Here is an 18,145-nt window from a genome sequence, read left to right on the forward strand (position 1 = left end):
GCAAGAGCAAGGATACATTCTCTGACCATTTGTCAGTGAATAGTACCGACAATCAATTAGGCATTCCACCCATATGTTATGTCATTAGCTTACCTTGTCAATACCCTTTCGAGGAACCTACCGATTCCCACTGTTAATGAACCAGGTGATACGCCAAGCATCATTCTCAATGTCCCAATTGGGGATTGCTTCACGTGTAACATGAACAGGGTGCGACCCACCCATTGGTCTAACAGAACATGTCATGTAAGAGACCAACAACATTGCTGTTCACATGAAAATGTATTCGTCTTAACATCAGACGATTGTTTTGAACAGTAAACATAAAAACAAGGGAATGGGCAGTATAACTAGCAGAAACAGAAAGAATCAACAGGTTGGCTTGCACATATGTCATTTGTGTGCATGGTGCTTACCTCTCTCCTCATGGGTCAGCCTGGGATATTCCTATGTATCATTGCAATCCTCCTGAGTAGCCCTTCACACCTCCTGGGTATAATTATAATTGTTCTTTTATAACGTGGTTAAGACCGTGGGTCGAGCTTGTGTTGCTATGAGTTGTCTTGTTTCCAAGACAATTGTGTTGCCCTTGAGCTTGCCTACCATCTTTGCCCCTGAGCCATCCTCCCGGCCTTGAGTAGCTATAAGTTTCTCCTGGGTCAGCTGAACTTGCAGCCTGCAATATTTCTTGAGATTTCTGGAAGGCCCTCCCCCAGGGTGCTCCTGATGGCAGTCAACTGGGTTCACACTGTGGACTGGTGTTGGTGCATTTCCTCTTAGGTGGAGTATGAGGTTGCGCATGACCTGCTGTGCATGCAGCCCTATCTGAGCATCTTGTTGTTGACCCTTGCTGTGGCAGGGCGGCGGGAGTGGTGGGCGGAGTTGCACTGATCTGATTGGCTGGTGTCTGAGTTGAGTCACTTGTGCCTACAGACCTCTGCACACACACATCACCCAGGGTTTCCGTTGGGTATTCTAAGACCAGCACACGCTCCCGTCTCCTTCCAAGGATGGCATCACTGGGTCTGTCTTAATGGTTGCATCCTTTTCTGCTGCATCTGTGATGGAAATGAAGAATGTGGCAATATATTCAATCCACCTGGTAGATGCATGTATTGCAATCTGAAATATGTTGTTACTGCACATTGACAACATTGCCTAGACTATTTGAGGGGTATTTCAACTCCCTTAATCAGTGGACACACATAATTGTCACTTTTCATCATGTACCTCGGGTGGCATATCACACACCCATTTCCAATGCACTATTGGGTTTGCACAGTCCATGCGACACCTAAGCTGTCGGGACTTTACCTAGGGCATCATGATTAACATGTGTGCATGTCATATATACATATATATATATATATATATATATATATATATATATATATATATATATATATATATATATATATATATATATGCAGGGAAAGCACATGTGCCCACTGATATCCTGTTAAAATGCCACACATAAGGTGGGCCATATCTGTTGGATATACAGTCTAACAGCCCTCTTCTCTTAACATTGCCTGCCAAAAGAATACACATTGTCGCAATGAGACCATTCCCTGATGCTGGGTCTCTCACCTGATGCTGGTGTAGCAGCGTCAGGTCCACCAATGCCTTCTGACGCTAACCTTTCAAGCATGCCAGCTACTTGCTCCTCGACCAGTGTGTGAGTAATCTCGCTCGATTGCCTCTCCCACCCCCTGTGACATTGGCATGGCCGCAGAGCTCTGCCACCTTTTCTTTGGTACGCCGCTTCATGTCTCCACACTATTTCTTTATTTCACTTTACCGTTACCGATGCCCAATATCCCAGTGTTACCGGAATATTATGGGCACCGGCAATGGCAGTACATTCCCATTCCACAGAGTGCCACAGGACTCCATGGAATGGGTTTGCCCCTATCACCGGCACTGGTCGTAACGGTGCCGGTGATCGTGGCAGTTGTTTGCCGGTAAGGGCCTGAACTCCTGGCAGGGCAGGCCTACTGGTAGTTCACTGACCCTACCGACAAGTTCGAAGTGTGTCAGTCTAGGAAAAATGCTGAGGCAGTATACCGGACGTTTTACCAGCATTTTTCCCGGATCGGCACACTTATAATGAAGGCCATAGTTGCATTTAAATGAATGGATTCGGTCACCGGTCACACTCTCTGGTTTTTTATTATCCCTGGAAAAGGCACATTGTTCATGAAAGTCATGTTTTAATAGTGAAAGGAGACGCACACATATTAGATGCTCATGTTTCTGATTCATTTTTGTACACAAAAAAAAGTATTGTATTTTTGCGGCCCGTGGAAGGGCTAGGGTGGAAACATTTGATGAAGACCCTGCTTTCATAATCGCCGTGCAAAACGGCGACCATATCGCAAACAGTGTTAGAGATCCTGAATAATTTACCCACTGGGCTTCTTCAGATACATACATTAAACGTGACACACATTTCCCATATCATTAGAGCACACAGGAGTATTCTGGTAGCTGTGTCAGGGACTGGGAAAAACACAAGCGCCTAAACCGGAAGTATTTCTTAAGCCTCTTTCAGAGCATGCTGCAATGCATCACGCCTGCCCTCACTGCAAACTTAGTATCATTTCCAAACTTTAAAAGCAGATGTTCATCCTTTCACATATAACATGGCGGTAAAATGACGAAGCAATCATACGAGACTAGCGGAAACTCTGGCTAAAATGTGCCTGCACTCATTGTGACTTTTTGTAAGCTGGCTTGTTCTCCCATCCTTGCAAGCCCGGAGCGTTATCTTCTCAAGGATGAAGGCTGCAAGTACACATTCAAGTTCACATTATTTGGACGCCCTGAGAGGGCTGAACCTTGGTTCTCGGTGCTGAGCCACCCACACTGGAGGACCTTAAAGACCGCCAGCATAACCCCGGGCTGGCTTGGCTTCTTGCGCACCAGAATAGACGCATCCTCCTGCTAGAGATATAGAGCTGGCCTCAGATTCTAAAGTCAGCCTGCGGAAGCAGCTGTGTGTAGGAGATGACTCCATGGAAGCCATATCTTTCTAAACATCTCAAGTATGTGTTTCTCTTTGCAAGGCCAGCACCCGTCCGCAAGCTGGACGCACAAGTGCTCTGGCGCAATTCTGCAGGATTTCTCTGACAAAAGAAAGCGCCTGTTGGAGAGTGGAGCACTACTAGTACAAGACCAGGCCATATGGTACTTTAAGGATAAATGAAAGAAGGTATTTTTGCCCCTCAACTCAGGGTGATTTTTTCCCTGCTGCAGGAAGGTGCTAATGGTTCTTATGAAGTTCTTGTTCTAGAACCATCCCTTAAATATTGTTTATTGACGAATGTGGGAGTGGTTGCAGGTACATATCTAGAGTAGAAGGCTTCAGTTATAAACCTTAGTCTTCTCAACAACTGTCGGTGTATGCTGCATCAACTGTCAGAAACAACTCAATGGCGGTACGTTCGAATGACCTCATGAGCACACTCATGCACAACAGCAATACATGTTTAGTTACAGCTGTGACAGGCCAACGTCTGGGCAGATTGGCAATGGACCCTTTTAAGGAACGATGAGCGTCAAAGTTAATTTTCGGCTGGAGGATATTTCTAGCCTGTTACCATGCAGTCTAAGTCATGCCAGCAAGGAAAGGGATATCCTGACCTGAACTTCCTGTTTACAATGAAGAGTCTCAAAATGGTCACACTGAGCAGGATACTTTTGCTTTCAGTGCGAGTAAACGACTTTAAACTCGTTCCAACAAACACAAAATACTAATTCACGTGGTGACCTAGTTACCAAAGTCCAAAGTGACCTGATTGGGATCAACAGGCTTTGGTTTGATTAAATCAAATACTTTTGGCTAAACCCAGAAAACGCCTTTGTCTAGGGTGCCAGATTTTCCAAAGTGAAAACCGGACAATCTTGTAGTCGATATCAGGGTCGGTTTGGGGCATAAAACGGGGTCAGGCACCAAAGAGAAAGTGGCCCACAGCTTTTGTGTCAAACTGTTTAAATAGTACCCAGTTTGTTTGGTAACATATGTCGCAATTTTTTTTCAGTAACACTGGTCATAACTACAGGTGGCGCAGTCAACTAACTAATCAAACTGGCCCTATTGGCCAGTCCGAGCCTGGTTAATGCAATGGACATAGACAAAAAAGTATATGGCCAAAGTCGGATAGGAAGCCGAATAGTTAATTTCCATAATGTGCATTCAGCAGGATATTATATACTGCTACAAGCACATTGTCACCAGCCATTTATTAAATTCTAATATGCTGCTCGAGGCATGTTACCTAAATGGGCAGTTTTTTACTATAGATGCATAAACATTTTCTGATCAGTTTAGTCATTAAATTGATCCAAAATGTTCATGATCCATAGGAAATGAATGCACCATTTACATAACGTGCCTCCAGCAGTATGCTATGTTCTATTATGTAAACGCCAACTTCACTGGTGTGCAGAGTGTATTTTGCTCACAGAGAGTCTCCAGAGAATTCCTTTGGAGACTCTCTGTGAGCAAAATACTGCCGGGGGGAAGTTGCAACAGCCACTATGCATGCTTATTGGCTGCTGCAGCATCCCCCCAGCAGTTTATTTTTCCCAGCACGTCTCCCCCTGAAATCATTGGATACTTTCAGTGAGCAGAATACATTCTTCACACCAGTGAGGCTGGCGTTCTGTAAACGCCAACTTCACAGGAGTGCAGAGTATATTTTGCTCACAGAGAGTCTCCAAGGATTTCCTTTGGAGACTCTCTGTGAGCAAAACACTGTCAGCAAAATACTGCCAGGGGAAGACTGCAGCAGCCAACAAGCAGGTAAGTAGCTTATTGGCTGATGCAACCTTCCCCGGGCAGTTTTTTGCTCTTGCGCCATATCTCAATGAAATCCTTAGAGATTCTGCATGAGCAAAATTCTGCACACCAGTGAGTGCAGCGTTATGTAAACACCACCCTCACTGATGTGCATAATGCAGTTGCTCACAAACAGGCTCCAAGGATTTCCTTTGGAGACTCTGCGTGAGCAAAATACTGTGAGCAAAATACTGCTGGGGGAAGGCTGCAGCAGCCAATATGCAAGTAACTTATTGGCTGCTGCAGCCATCCACTGGCCGTTTTTTGCTCATGGAGCGTCTCCAAAGGATATCCTTGGAGATTCTCAGTGTGCAAAATACATTCTGCTTACCAGTGAGGCTGGCGGTAACACAGTGGACAAACCAGGAGATGCATACGAGCATCTCTGATTTGCTCCTGCTACCTACCTCATACCTCATTTACAATCCTCTTCCCACTCTTCCCTATCTGGTATCCCTGTCAGAAGTCGCCAAAATGTTATACAAAATTAAGGCATCATCAGAGTAGGTTTTTCTGTGTCCAGTCATCACGATCACAGACTCTAACTAGATGACTACTGCTTCACTCGCGCCTTGAAACACTTGTGTATAGGCGCGTTACAAATACCATATCATATCATATCATATCATACTTGGGTACAGGGATGAGAAGTGGCTAAACTGCCTACTCAGCCTCAGACTACTTCTAAACCAGCAGTGATCTCTATCATAAATATAAAGGAGACATAGCCTGACGGTTGTGCCTCCTTCCCCTTTTGTGGTAATGGCTATACTCTCAGGAGGGGGGTGAAGTGAACTCATTATCAACCCAAAGAGGAATAGCAGAAAGGCTCCGCGCCTTGAAACACTCGTGTATAGGCGCGTTACAAATACCATATCATATCATCATATCAAAATAAAGTAATGTCCAATCAAGGCTTTATAAAAAATATACACTTTAATTAAGCAATCAAGCAAGCAAAAGCAAAAGCCACCCAAATAGGGAACACAGAAACTGCAGAACTTGTAGAGAACAGCACCCTGGGTACTTAAGTGGGGGTGATCAGGTAAGCAGTTGCAGCAACGTCATTTTAAAGTTTATGGGCCTCATCAGGTGTTGGGCGGTATCCCGGCGCTAAATGCTGTGGGTTACCCCCGACAAAATTAGCATTAAGGTGGTAAATCTCCGTTTCCCATTGGGTCCATTGAACTTAATGGCGCCGGGTGGCACAATTACCGCCGGTGCAATTAAGGCCGGTGTTAATACTGCCAGGGTAATAGCGCCAAAAATGCCCATACCTCTGGCGCATTCACCTCCAACTCAGAGCTGGAGGCAAATGCGTCCAGGCAGGATCATACTCGTGATTGGGCAGAGCAGTAAATGCGGGAGTAATAGCGTTACTGCCACATTTTACTAATCCACCCAACTCGTGATGAGGCCCTATGTCTTTTCAAGAAAAGGTGCAAAGCGGGAGTTAAAAGTCTCTATGGTCCCAGAAAATAGACCAGGGGCACAGGCTCTGTTCGCAGTATCTTATTCTTGTCTTTTGGGGGCTCAACAACATTGAGCCATGCTCCCAGAATCTTCCTCAGGCAGTGATTTGGTGTTGGGTTGGTAAGCTTGCCGACTGGGTCCAACTCACAGTATCGTCAAAGAAACAACAGCACATGGCACAAAGAAGCTTGGGACTGATAGGCGGTTTAATGCAGGAATCAAGGCCCAAATCTGTTCTGTGATTTTGGGGTTATTGGGAGGCCTAATTCAGGAACTCTAGGCAGAAGGTAAGATCATTTGTTGCACTCCTATTCCAGGGAGTTTGGCTGGCACCTATGGAGATCCTTCATCTCCAGCAAACAGGTTCCTGATTCCAGTCCAACCATCACTGAGACCTTAGTCCAATAGCAGTCAGCAGTTGCCCCCATTTTTCCTTTTCACGGTAAGAGGGCCAAGTTTTTCTCTGCCTTGGATGCTTTCTGTCTTGACATGTATTCCAGAGAACTTTGGAATGCAGTGCACTTCCAACTGAGGTGCAGAAGTGCATCCTACTTTTTCTCTTGATGGGTCAAGATGAACTAAAAAAGGAGGGGGTGACCCCTTCCATAAAAAGGTAAAAGGCCGGGGGCGTGGCCAGGAGCACGAGCGATGTGGCTGCTTCCTTGATGACCTCCGTACGATGTCTGCAGCACAACCAAAAATAAATGAAGTTCCTGCTGTTGCTTGTGGCGGATGAGGCAGCATCGTTGATCAGATACCTGCGGCAACTGCTGAACGTGAAATGAGCTGTCAACGCTCTTGAAATCCCCGGAACGGAGCCGGCAAACTCTGCTCCCCCGACCTCCGTCCTTGATTCAAGATGGCGGGCAGCCAGAGGAACACGATCCTCGCCCCTCACTGGAAGCCCACAGGAAAGCATAAAGCTGGTGCCCTCTAGGTAACGTATCCCGAACTTCAGAGAGGGTCTCTGCTTCCCTGACCTGAGTCAGGTCAGGAGGTTTCTTAATTTTAACCCCGCGTGGTCCTGCCACGGGGAGCGCTTGTTTTGCAGCCCCCAGCGCTCCTGCAGTCAGTGGAGGGGAAGCGGGTGGCCCGGCCTGGGCGCTTCTGCGGCTGGAGAGGACTCGCCCCCAAAAACCACCAAACCTCGCCGCCGCGCTGAGGCGGACCTCCATCACCCTGCTCGGCCCAGCGCTCTCTGGACTTCCCCACCTTTGGAAAGCAGAAAGGCGAATGGGTTTGCTCTGCACCTACCATCAGCTGCCTGCTCGCGGATGCGGCCATATACAGCTCCGACCACCCCCAGGCGCATTTCGCAACATTGCCCACATCCTTGCTCGAACCTTCTAACTGCCCACAAGCCCTACAACTCAAGGGCCTTCAACTGCAGCGGGCTGACCTGAACCCCACCCGTCTGCGGAGATCCCGCAGGGCCCTACCACCACCTCATGGTGCCTCGAATTTGTGGGTGATCCGGCAAAAGCGCTGTGGCCCCTGCGGGGTCGCTTCCCCCACCCCCTTCCAAACTCGACAGCCTCCTCCCATCAGGCCTCCTTTTGGCTGCCCGGCGTTGCTACTGTCTGGCCAGCCACTAGTGGAGCTGATCCGCTAGCAGCTTTCACTCCCTTGTCCTCAGCCCGCAGACTCGGGCCCCGCTCTTGCCCGCTGGAGGAGCCCTAGACATTCTCATTCATTGCTGGCAAGTGGCGCGAGGCGGCCTTCCCTGGATTTCCAGCAGCCAATAGCCGCTCGCACTGGGATATTAAATACCACAGAATCACCACAGCCCGCACAAACAATATTTAATAAAAGGCTACCAAATCTCCCCCCCAATATCTCTTGAGGGTACTTCTGACCTACTAGCCACTCAAGCTCTCGCCTCATCCACGGTCCGACTCCGCAAGTACTGTTTCTCACGCTTGGGGGCCCGCCTCCCTACACAGTGCTAGCCGGAAACCACGGACCTGACCTTGCCGCCTCCAACAGCAATCCTCCATCTCCACTGTTGGCGCCCGGGCTCGCTCAAGCATTCCCGGAATCGAGACCTGGTACTATGGCTAAACAACTCAAACCTCCCAAGACCGCGGACATATCCGCTATGCTCCTCTCAGCGGACAGAGGCAAGAAAGCGGACCCCCCGAAACTCACCCCTCAAAAAACGCCAGAAGAGAGAGGGACCCTTGCAACCAAGGAAGACCTCCAAACCTTCATGTCGTACATTAAGTCGGAATTGAGATCTTGCATGACAGAGCTCACTTCGAAACTGGAGCAGACGGATCAGAGGGTCTCGGACAATGAGCACAGGTTGGGGGAGAATAAGGACCTAGCCCAGGAGCATTCTACTACCCTTGTGGAGGTGCAGCACGCGATTCAGGCCTTGAGAGACAAAACCGCGATAAGGATCTGGCTGAATATGTGGGCGACTTCTTTCAGTCACTACTGCTGCACTTGGACAAGTCTCAGCTCCTACTGGATCGTACCCATAGACTGCGCCCATGATGAGGAACGGATTTGGACTTCCCCCCAGACGTGATAACGAGAGTCCACTTCTATACCTCCAAGGAAGCCATCGCTGAAATTGGCCGATCGCGCGATGAACTGACGTTCCAAGGCGCCCCGCTCCAAATCTTCAAGGACCTCTCTCTCCTAACTCTGCAGAAGCGTAGGGCCCTTTGTCCACTCACTCTTTTTCTTTGAGACCATGAGATCCGCTACCGGTGGCTATTTCCAATGGCCCTGCAATTTTCACACAACGGAACCCCCTCTATTAGCCACCTCGATGATGCAACAGCAATCCTATGCCCCAGCTCTCCTGGGGGCTCAGAAAACCTCCCCCGACGCTGCAGAGACAGCACCGGGCAGATCCTCCCCCAAATCAAGGTGGTCACCCTGGTCAAGAGTTCAAAGAAATCGCTAAATTAAGTGATGTCCGGGAGCGTCCCTGAGGAACATACAACACAGGAACATGAATCTCTAATCGCTGCTGCACGCCCCGTGCGGCCCATGCCCGACTTCAAGGCGTATGCCACCATATTTCCCTTGGAGTGAAACCCAACCCTCCTGGTTGGCTATAGCCCTGTTGGCTATGGAGATTACCGATGAAATGAAAACGGTCCCCCCAAGTTAAGGTTCTGGCTCACCGTTGGAGGCCAATGTTGGAAGTCCCTTCCTCCCGTTGGAGGCAACCTAAAAAAAAACAGCCACCGGATGATCCTGTTAAGAACGCATCTCTCGACCATGGCTGACCTTGACCCCCCCAACTCCCTCCCCTGGAACCCACACCGACTCCAGAGGCCCTGCCCCACACCAGAAATAAAAAATGTTCACCTTAAATGTCAGACGAAAAGGAAATCCACCCTTCAACGGCTACAGGATGGGCAGGCTTCAGTGGCTTTTCTGCAAGAGACTCACTTGATCCCAGCGGACTTCCCCCGCCTTCGATGTAGACTCTTTCCCTTGCAACTCCTGGCCTCTAACAGCACCAAGAAGGGGAGCACGGCAATCCTCTTTGCGAAAGATCTCAGGCCGCAAATCCTGGACTCACTACGTTGCCCGGAGGGCCGCTTCATCGCAGTCAAATGCCTCATCTTCGGCCAACTCTACTCCCTCATCTCAGCTTCTGCTCTCAATGATGACCAGGAGGGGTTCTACCGAGACTTAGAAGATGCTCTCCTTCCATTCTTAGAGGGGCAAGTTATCATTGGAGGGGACTTTAACGGAGCCCCCAACCCGCTCATGGATAGATCACATCCCCCATCTTCCTGAGATTTAAAGTTGGCAAATAGCCTGCTTCACCTCTTTCGGACCCTAGAGGTCATGGACAATTGGAGGGTAATCTATCCCGATGAGAAAGACTTTACATTCTTCTCGTACATGCATCGGACCTTCTCCCGGATTGATCTGCTACTGGCCTCCCCTCAAGTCCTGGCTTTCACAGATGACATTACCATTGGCCCCAGGGTCCTCTCTGATCATGCCCCAGTCTCGTTGACCCTGCGAGCACACAACCCTGATCATTCTCCCTGCCGCTGATGGATCTTGTATGACCCCATCTTGAAAGGAATGGCAGTATGAGAGGGGAGCTGATTGCTCAAGGGGTAGCTTTTCACAAGCGTAGACATGTAGCCCGTACGGCTCTGGAAAACGAGATCCTGGAAGCTGAGGCCACCCATAAGCAGAAAGGCTGGTCCCCGAAATCCTACCAGGCGTTGCAGGCGGCACGGAAGTGGCTGGAGGCGCATTATGCTGAGGCAACGGCGCTCTTGCTAACCAAACAGTGGTATTACGCCAAAAGCAATAAAGCAAACAAGCTTTTCATAGACAAACTCACCAAGGCCAAGAAAGAAACACCATCTTGGGCCTCTGTGACCCCATGGCACCGTCCAATTTGCAGAACAGATAAGCTGCGGCTGGCGGTGGCCCACCTCTCAGAGATAATGACAGCATCTCCAAGAGATCAAACGGAAAAATGGGACTACTTACAGGGTGCTGCCCTCCCACACCTCAAGACCGCGACAAGGGAAAACCTCAAAGCCCCCATTACAGGTGAGGAAGTTGAGGCGGCCATTAAGGGCCTTAAGCCTAGAGCCCCGGGCCCAGATGGATATTCAACTTGATTTTATAAAATCTTCTGCTCCCAGTTGGTGGCCCCCTTGACACTTCTTTTTAACTCCTTTGCCACCACGGGAAGTACTATCCCTTCCATGCAGGAGTAAATCATGGTCCTCATTCTCAAACTCGGAAAAGACCCCAGGGACAATAACTCATATAGGCCCATCTCCCTGCTAAACATTGATGCCAACATTCACTCTAAGATCCTGGTAAACTGCCTGGCACCTGTCCTCCCTGACATTGTAGACCCGGACCAGATAGGTTTCATAACTCATAGGTCAACGAGAGACAACATCGACAGAGCCCTAAATCTAATTGATGTTGCTAACCAAGATTCTCAACAGCTTGCTCTGCTGGTCCTAGATGCAACCAAAGCCTTTGATAGAGTGGACTGGACTTTCCTGCGCCTCTCCCTTGAAGCCTTTCACTTTGGCCCAACATTCCAAAAGCTGGTTCTAGCTAATTACCAGTCCCCTAACACTTGCCTGAGAGTCAACGGCCATCTCTCTCACTTGATCCTGCTTATGTGTGGAATGCGACAAGGGTGCCCCCTATGCCCCCCTGCTGGAGCCCTTGGCCCAACGCATCTGCCTGAATCCTTGGAGTAAAGGCCCACAAGTAGGCCCCTCTCAACACAAGATTGCCCTTCATGCCGATGATGTGCTGTTGACCATCACTGACATCGCGGCTTCCATGAAACCAGCTTAGCCGAAATTCATAGGTTCGGGGGGGTGGCAGATTTTGCCATTCAGTTTGAGAAGTCAGTGGCCTTGGGGGTGGGGTTAGATCCAGGGGAAGAATATCCCCTAGAGAAACAATGCCCAATACAGTGGAGTGTCAAGTCGATCCCTTACCTGGGGGTGCAGATTCCGGCTCGTCCGGTGGACGTTTATGAGGCAAATTTCCCCCCCCTCTTTGATGAGCTGGAAAAAGACCTTACTCGCTGGCTCTCGCAAGAGATTTCGCTTCTAGGCCGCATCATGGCTTGCAAGATGAATCTCCTCCCACGGTTCCTCTATGCTTGCTCCTCTTTGCACCTCTCGATCCTGCTCCCCCCCTGCGCCATCTGCCAAGAAAGATGATTAACTTCATCCGGAGGGGCAGGAAGCCGTGAATCCCCCAGAGAACTATGATGGGCAATCCCAAACTGGGTGGACTGGGGGTCCCTGATCTCCGTAGATATCAGATAGCAGCACAACTAGCCCGCCTTCAGGCATCGGGGATTACCTCGGGCGCCCTAAATGGGTGGAGATCGAACAAACTCTACTCCCTCTCCCTCTTCACTTCCTCCCTCCTTCACTGCACCAAACCTGGCCAACTATTTTGGCTTCTACCAAACACCTGGGACTGGGCCTGGAAACAGAGGGGCACCCCTGGGGGGTCTGGGTTCATCTTCCCCAATCTTTCACAACCCAGCCTTCTCCTTGGGCGCCTGTCCCTCGAACTTTTGGAATTGGGTGGTGGGGGGCCTGGAATCCATAGGGGAACTTTATGAGGAGGGCCGCCCAGGCTCCTTAGAACAATGCAAGGAGACATTCCAGTTAACGGAAACAGACAGATTCACCTATTCTCAACTGTGCCATTGTTGTTCCCATCCCCTGTCCCGAACGGTAGCAACGCAAGCTCCTACCCCACTAGAACTCACAGCGAATGACCTGCCAGCCCGGAGGAAGATCTCTGCCCTCTATACATGAATGCAAGATGACCTCTTCGCTGCTAAGCCGCCTTATATGTCTCAATGGGAGGCAGACCTGGGACACCACATAGAGGATCAGACCTGGGTAGATATTTGGTCGAGAATGCGAGTATCCTCCCCCTGCATCACCAAGCGGGAGTGTGCCCACAAGCTGGTCCTACGAAGGTACTCCCCCGCAGTCCGCCTACATCACTGTCATCAGGCCCTTGATCCCCAATGTTGGCGTCGCTGCAGATCTCCAGGGTCCTATTTCCATATTTGGTGGTCTTGCCCTAAGGTTAGAGAATTTTGGTCTGAATGCTTTGCCACGATAAAAGACATCACCCGACTGGGAATCCCGTTGGCTCCAGAAAACATCCTTCTTGGGGTCCCGGTCCCGGGATCCTACTCGAGAACGGGCAGGAAGGCTGCCCTCATAACCCAACTCTTGCTGGCGGCAAATATTACTGTAGCCCGAACTTGCAAGTCAGCTGAAGGCCCCCTAATGATGCTTTGGTGGATTAAGCTTTGGGACATTCTGATAGCCGAGAAGGTCACGGCAGCCAGAGCAGGCACCCTCCACCGGTTCGTGAACATTTGGGCACCACTCTTGGACTATGATCGTAACTACCCAGAGCTGACTTATAAACCGCGCCTAATTGTGAGGGCCCTGCAATCGGATACCGAACAAGTTGCACACAGTCTGGCCCAGACAGACTGAGGGTCTAGTTAATATGTGGGGTTACCGGGGTAGACGGGGGGAAAATGTTGCTTTCTCATGCCGAGGTTGGTGTTGTATTTAATAGTCAACTCATGTGATCACCTGTGCGCTGTCCTATAAATAAACACATTTAAAAAAAGGCCATAAGAGATTGAACAGAAGAGAACCTGCTCTTAGGGGTGCAATCCATGTTGGTATAACACGTGACCCTGGTCTTCTTGCATCATATCCAGAGCACATTGTTCCACAGGAAATGGAGGGAATAAGAAGGAACGAGAGCCCCACAGAAAAGAAAGATGGTGGATCTCTTTCTCGGGTCTACTTCCTTCTTTCTGGATACCCTACCTCCAACCCATTCCCATGCCTACACTTCAAAGGCCCTTTAAAGTGCAAACCCATGGTTTGAAACTGGCCTTTGTTATGTGAGTTCCAGTTTGAAAGCAGGGTTCCCAAGAGATCTCCTTGTGAGATCTTCTGTGGCCTAAGAGTATAAGAAAGGGGGTGTAATTTTTGAGAAAAATTTAAGGATGTTGTGCACTGCATCATACATATAACTAAACTGTGTCTGAATGTTTGTCGTCTATTCCCAGGACCCAGCCATACTCTTGGCTTCGCAGCACAATTGAAAACGTTGTGCTGGAATAGCAACAAAACAATACCATTTCGGAGCAACAAGGACGGCCTGAGACTGATATGATATGATATGATAATGTATTTGTATCGTGCTCGTACACAAGTGTTTCAGAGCGTGACAAGGAAAGGGAGGGGAAACAGGGGAGAACAAAAAAACAATCTTACTAGGCCCAGTGACACTGAGAACGCGCAAGTGCATGGGAAAAGGAAAGGGAGAGAGTGCATGGAAGGGGGAGAGTGGAAAGTGCGGAGCAGAGGAGAACAGATAAATAATAAATAAAAATAAATAGATAATAGAGGCAATAAAGTGTGGTATTGCAGCCAGCAAGTGGCAAGTGATGTGTTTACGGCAGTAGACTGGGTAAGTCTGAATACGTGCAGAAAAAGAAGAAATAGGGTGCTGGGGGACTGTATGGGTAGCGATACAGTCCCCAGTGCAAGGGGTGGCCAGGAGGCAGAGCAGGAGGGTGGCAGGGTGAGCAGGTACCTGGGCCAAGGGGACAGAGGGTGGCTAGATGCACAGTGCCTAGAGAGAGCAGATCAGCATGGGAGAGGGGGAGCGAATGCAGAAGCAAAGAGGAACGTCTTGAGGTGCTTCCGGAACCTGAGATGATTCTCCTCAAGTTTTAGAGTGGCAGGGAGGCTGTTCCAGAAGGAGGCCTCAGCCGAAGACAGAGATCTAACCCCAGTTTGTTTCTTTGACCTTGAGGGAGTTAGGGGTAGAGGAGCGAAGAGTTCGAGAGGGGAGGTATTTGCGGAGGGATAGCTGAAGGTATTTTGGACCCAAGCTATACTCTTCTCATATCGTGCTTTTTGCCAGAATCATCAATCTTCTAAGTGCTGTAGCAACAGGTGTGATTATTACCCACCGTTTAATGGTACTTCATTTATCTTCTTCTGAATGAGGAGACGCTAAGTTGAGCCGTGCCGCAGGATTTGAACTTGTTAAGTGCTGCCGCCCGTATGTCAGACATGAACTCTTTACCTGTGTAGAAAGAAACTGTGCATATTTGGCTGCTAATTTTCTTTGTTTCATGAATACTTCACAGCATGGAATTGTGACCTCTCTTTCGAGTCGTTGCTCAAAATAAAACCAGACTGTCTTTGTTTCATGGGCGTGTGTGTATGCGTGTGGTAAGAGGGCGGATTGGGTCATTCAGGGTGAGGGGGCGAATACGCTTTTTGGGCACTCTACTTAAATCAATGTAAAGCTCTAAATATTTAAAACATACGTTCTCTTAATCACTTCAGTTGGTGCACTTAGAGGGAGACTGCATGCCGTGCGGTGGTGTTGCTTCCTGTATCCTGTCACGAGCCCCATCGGCTCACTGTTGTCCCACTGTTTTTCTAAGAATTCATTTCTTTTTATATGCTGACCACAAGAGAAGTAGAAGTGGCAAATAGTTCTGGTGTTATCCAGCCTTTGCCTCCTAGTCCTTATCTCTACTTATAACTCTGTGTTTTCATTTTTTCCCTCCAATGACTTTCACTTTTGCTTAGCCTCAAGGCCCACCCTGGATATCCCTTGGATAGGCTCGAGGTCCCTGGATGCGATATTAACTGACACTAATGTGGAATGCCGCTTCCAAAGAGAACTTGTAACCTTGCCCAGCCGTGACTCACCACCCCTTTTCCTCATATGAAGCCAAAAGCAAATGCAGAAACTGTGAGACAGTTTCCTGCCGATAACAGAGCAATGGAAGAGAACCTGGCAAGAGGGAGGGCAGCCAGGCCGTGAGATATCATTTCCTTCCAAGTCCCTTTATGTTCATTAACCATTCCGGGCATATTTTCCACCAGTTTACGGATTTCCGGGTCAAAATAAACTTCCTCCCTGTTGCATCTACAAAGTGATATTTTTTGCCCTCTAACTGGTGTGCTTCTTTTTCTTTCAGGCTCAGGATCACAAAACCTTATGTCCTAGTCCAATGAAACTCTAGGAGTCTGTTCCAGACGAGATTCTGGGGATTGGGCTTATTGGAGACTTCCCCTTCTTCACATTGTGCATGGTCCATGGTTGGAAGGTATGGATTTTGAATCATTTTGGTTTCTTATCTTGAAACCTACTGGTTTGTTCAGTGCATTTAGTGAAAAGTTGCATTCTTTTTGTATTTTATGTTATGTTATTGTGATGTATACTCTGCCATTTTCACGGTCTCCAGGTGCCAATTTCCTTTGATCTTGTCCCTGTTTTTAGTTTTGTCTGAAAGATGGCAAAGTCAGCTTTGCTAACATGTTCTAGGTCACCAGGTCTAGTATACTTATGCGACTCCTACCCTTCCATCTTCTGTCAACAACTATTTCAATCAATCTTTCACAACTGGGGGATGCACTTATGGTTAACTTGCAACCCATATACACCCCTCACCAAAGAACACAGAGTTTCCACATCAGAACACAATTAACCATTACCTTCGACCTGCAATTTTCAAAACCACAGGCTTTCTGCATCTGCGTTCCCACTATCAAACTAACACTCGCCCCATCCGTTTTTCTTACCATGTGCCGCAAGGCCAACATTATTTGAAGAGCCCTATATAAGATGATTTACCTTCACATATATATGGGTTTTTGGATTGGTGTACGGATACATTTTAATTCCACTCCCTTGTTCCATTTGGGTGTGCATGCATCTAAGTTTACTACATGCATCCAATTGTGCTGCTTTTTATTTTGGGATAGATAAGTGCCTACTTGTAGCTACAAGCACTGCTACAGAGAAAAGAGAGAAGGCAAAAGGTGTTGAGAAGCAGTCCATTTCATTCATCACAGTTCTTCACCATCATCACATTCCTTCTCCTCCAGCAGTTCTCATTTGCCACAATCCTCCCTCATTATAGTCTGCCTTCATGTTAGAAAGCACCATCGGGTGCAACGCATGCGGACTGACTTCTGTCAATGGAAATGTTTTGTTACGTCATCCATATACGCGAGACACATACGGCAGCGTACTTACTTCCCTTGCTCTAACCATGCTGCGCTCCTCAATGTTGCTTCGGACCTCTGTGCAGGTCTGCGTACGCGGCTGGTGCTGCCTTGTTTCCCATGTTCTTCGTTCATTGTGTGCCCTTCCCCTCACCCTCCTGGTGGGCTATTATGTTGACCTTGACCCTTCATGTTCTACCTTACATCCTGCCTCACCCCGAAACCCCTTTTGCTCGCCTAGGTACGCCTCTTCATGGACATTCGCCCCTGATTGGAATCTGGACAACCCCTGTACCGTGAACTATACTTCCTTACCTGGGTAATTGACTCTTACCTGGATTACTGGCTTTTCCTGCATCTTCGTGCCATCGGGTCATCTGCGTTTTATCGGGTCTGGATGTATTGTCGAGGTGAGATCGAGCCTGCTGCCTGATTCCAGACCTGCAAAGACAAATCACCAGATATACATTAGTACATACACTTCTCTCTATAATAATTGTCACATCAATACTAATTGATTCGTCTTGCTCTCTCCCTCTCTCTTATTTGGAGTTCTGAGGGTTGCATCATCCAGAGGGGCCTTCCTTTCCAGGGGTTACCATTTCTGTCTTGGGGGTACTTTTATCGCTCCCCAGCAGTTTTTTGGTGCACAGTGGATCGAGGTGAATTATACCATGACTGATTGTGAACTTTTAGTTATTAACTGGCTTTTGAGGAATGGTGCCAGTATCTACAGGGCAATATCCATTGCGTCACTGAATACAGTGACCACAAGAACCCCCTTTGCTCAATGTACAGCTCAATGTTCTAATCTTCGTAAAACCAGGTGGCATATTTTGCCTCTCATTCCGAGTTTGGAGGTAGCCATGGCACTATTAGCGCTATGGCTGCCTCCAAAATCGGTCCGACTCCGGTCTGGTGAAGGGGGCAATTACTGGTCCAGTCCGAGGTCGGCGGGACCGGTAATTCCCCATTCACCAGAGCCATTCCCCATTCCCATTTGAGCCCCCATAGGGCTCAATGGGAAGGGGTTCAGGGGGCAATAACGGTACCCCAAATTGCGGCACCGTTATTGACCCTGGTATCCCTTTACGGGTCCCGTACTTAACGCCTGGTAAAACCAGGCGCTAGGGAGGGACCCGCAAAGGGACCTCAGAATGGGGCGCAAAGGGACTACCGGCACCGGTGTCATTACCGGTGCCCGGTATCCCTTTGTGCCCACCTTGTAATGAGGGGCTTTGTTTCCTGGCTGACATGTCAGGGT

The 18,145-nt window shown here is 48.6% G+C and overlaps 1 long non-coding RNA gene across 1 annotated transcript in view; it reads right to left on the reverse strand.

Annotated features, from left to right (window-relative positions):
- Positions 1–340: 340 nt before the first annotated feature.
- The window catches only part of LOC138503596 (uncharacterized), an 83,544-nt gene continuing 65,739 nt past the window's right edge, over positions 341–18,145 (reverse strand). The window contains exons 4-5 of the long non-coding RNA XR_011279671.1: positions 17,216–17,322; positions 341–1,058 (exon numbers count right to left, since the gene is read on the reverse strand). This is a non-coding gene — a long non-coding RNA (uncharacterized lncRNA). The remainder of the gene's footprint in view (positions 1,059–17,215; positions 17,323–18,145) is intronic.

This window comes from Ambystoma mexicanum, chromosome 11 (assembly GCF_040938575.1).
Source record: "Ambystoma mexicanum isolate Mex_15411 chromosome 11, UKY_AmexF1_1, whole genome shotgun sequence".
NCBI classification, from domain to species: Eukaryota; Metazoa; Chordata; class Amphibia; order Caudata; family Ambystomatidae; genus Ambystoma; species Ambystoma mexicanum.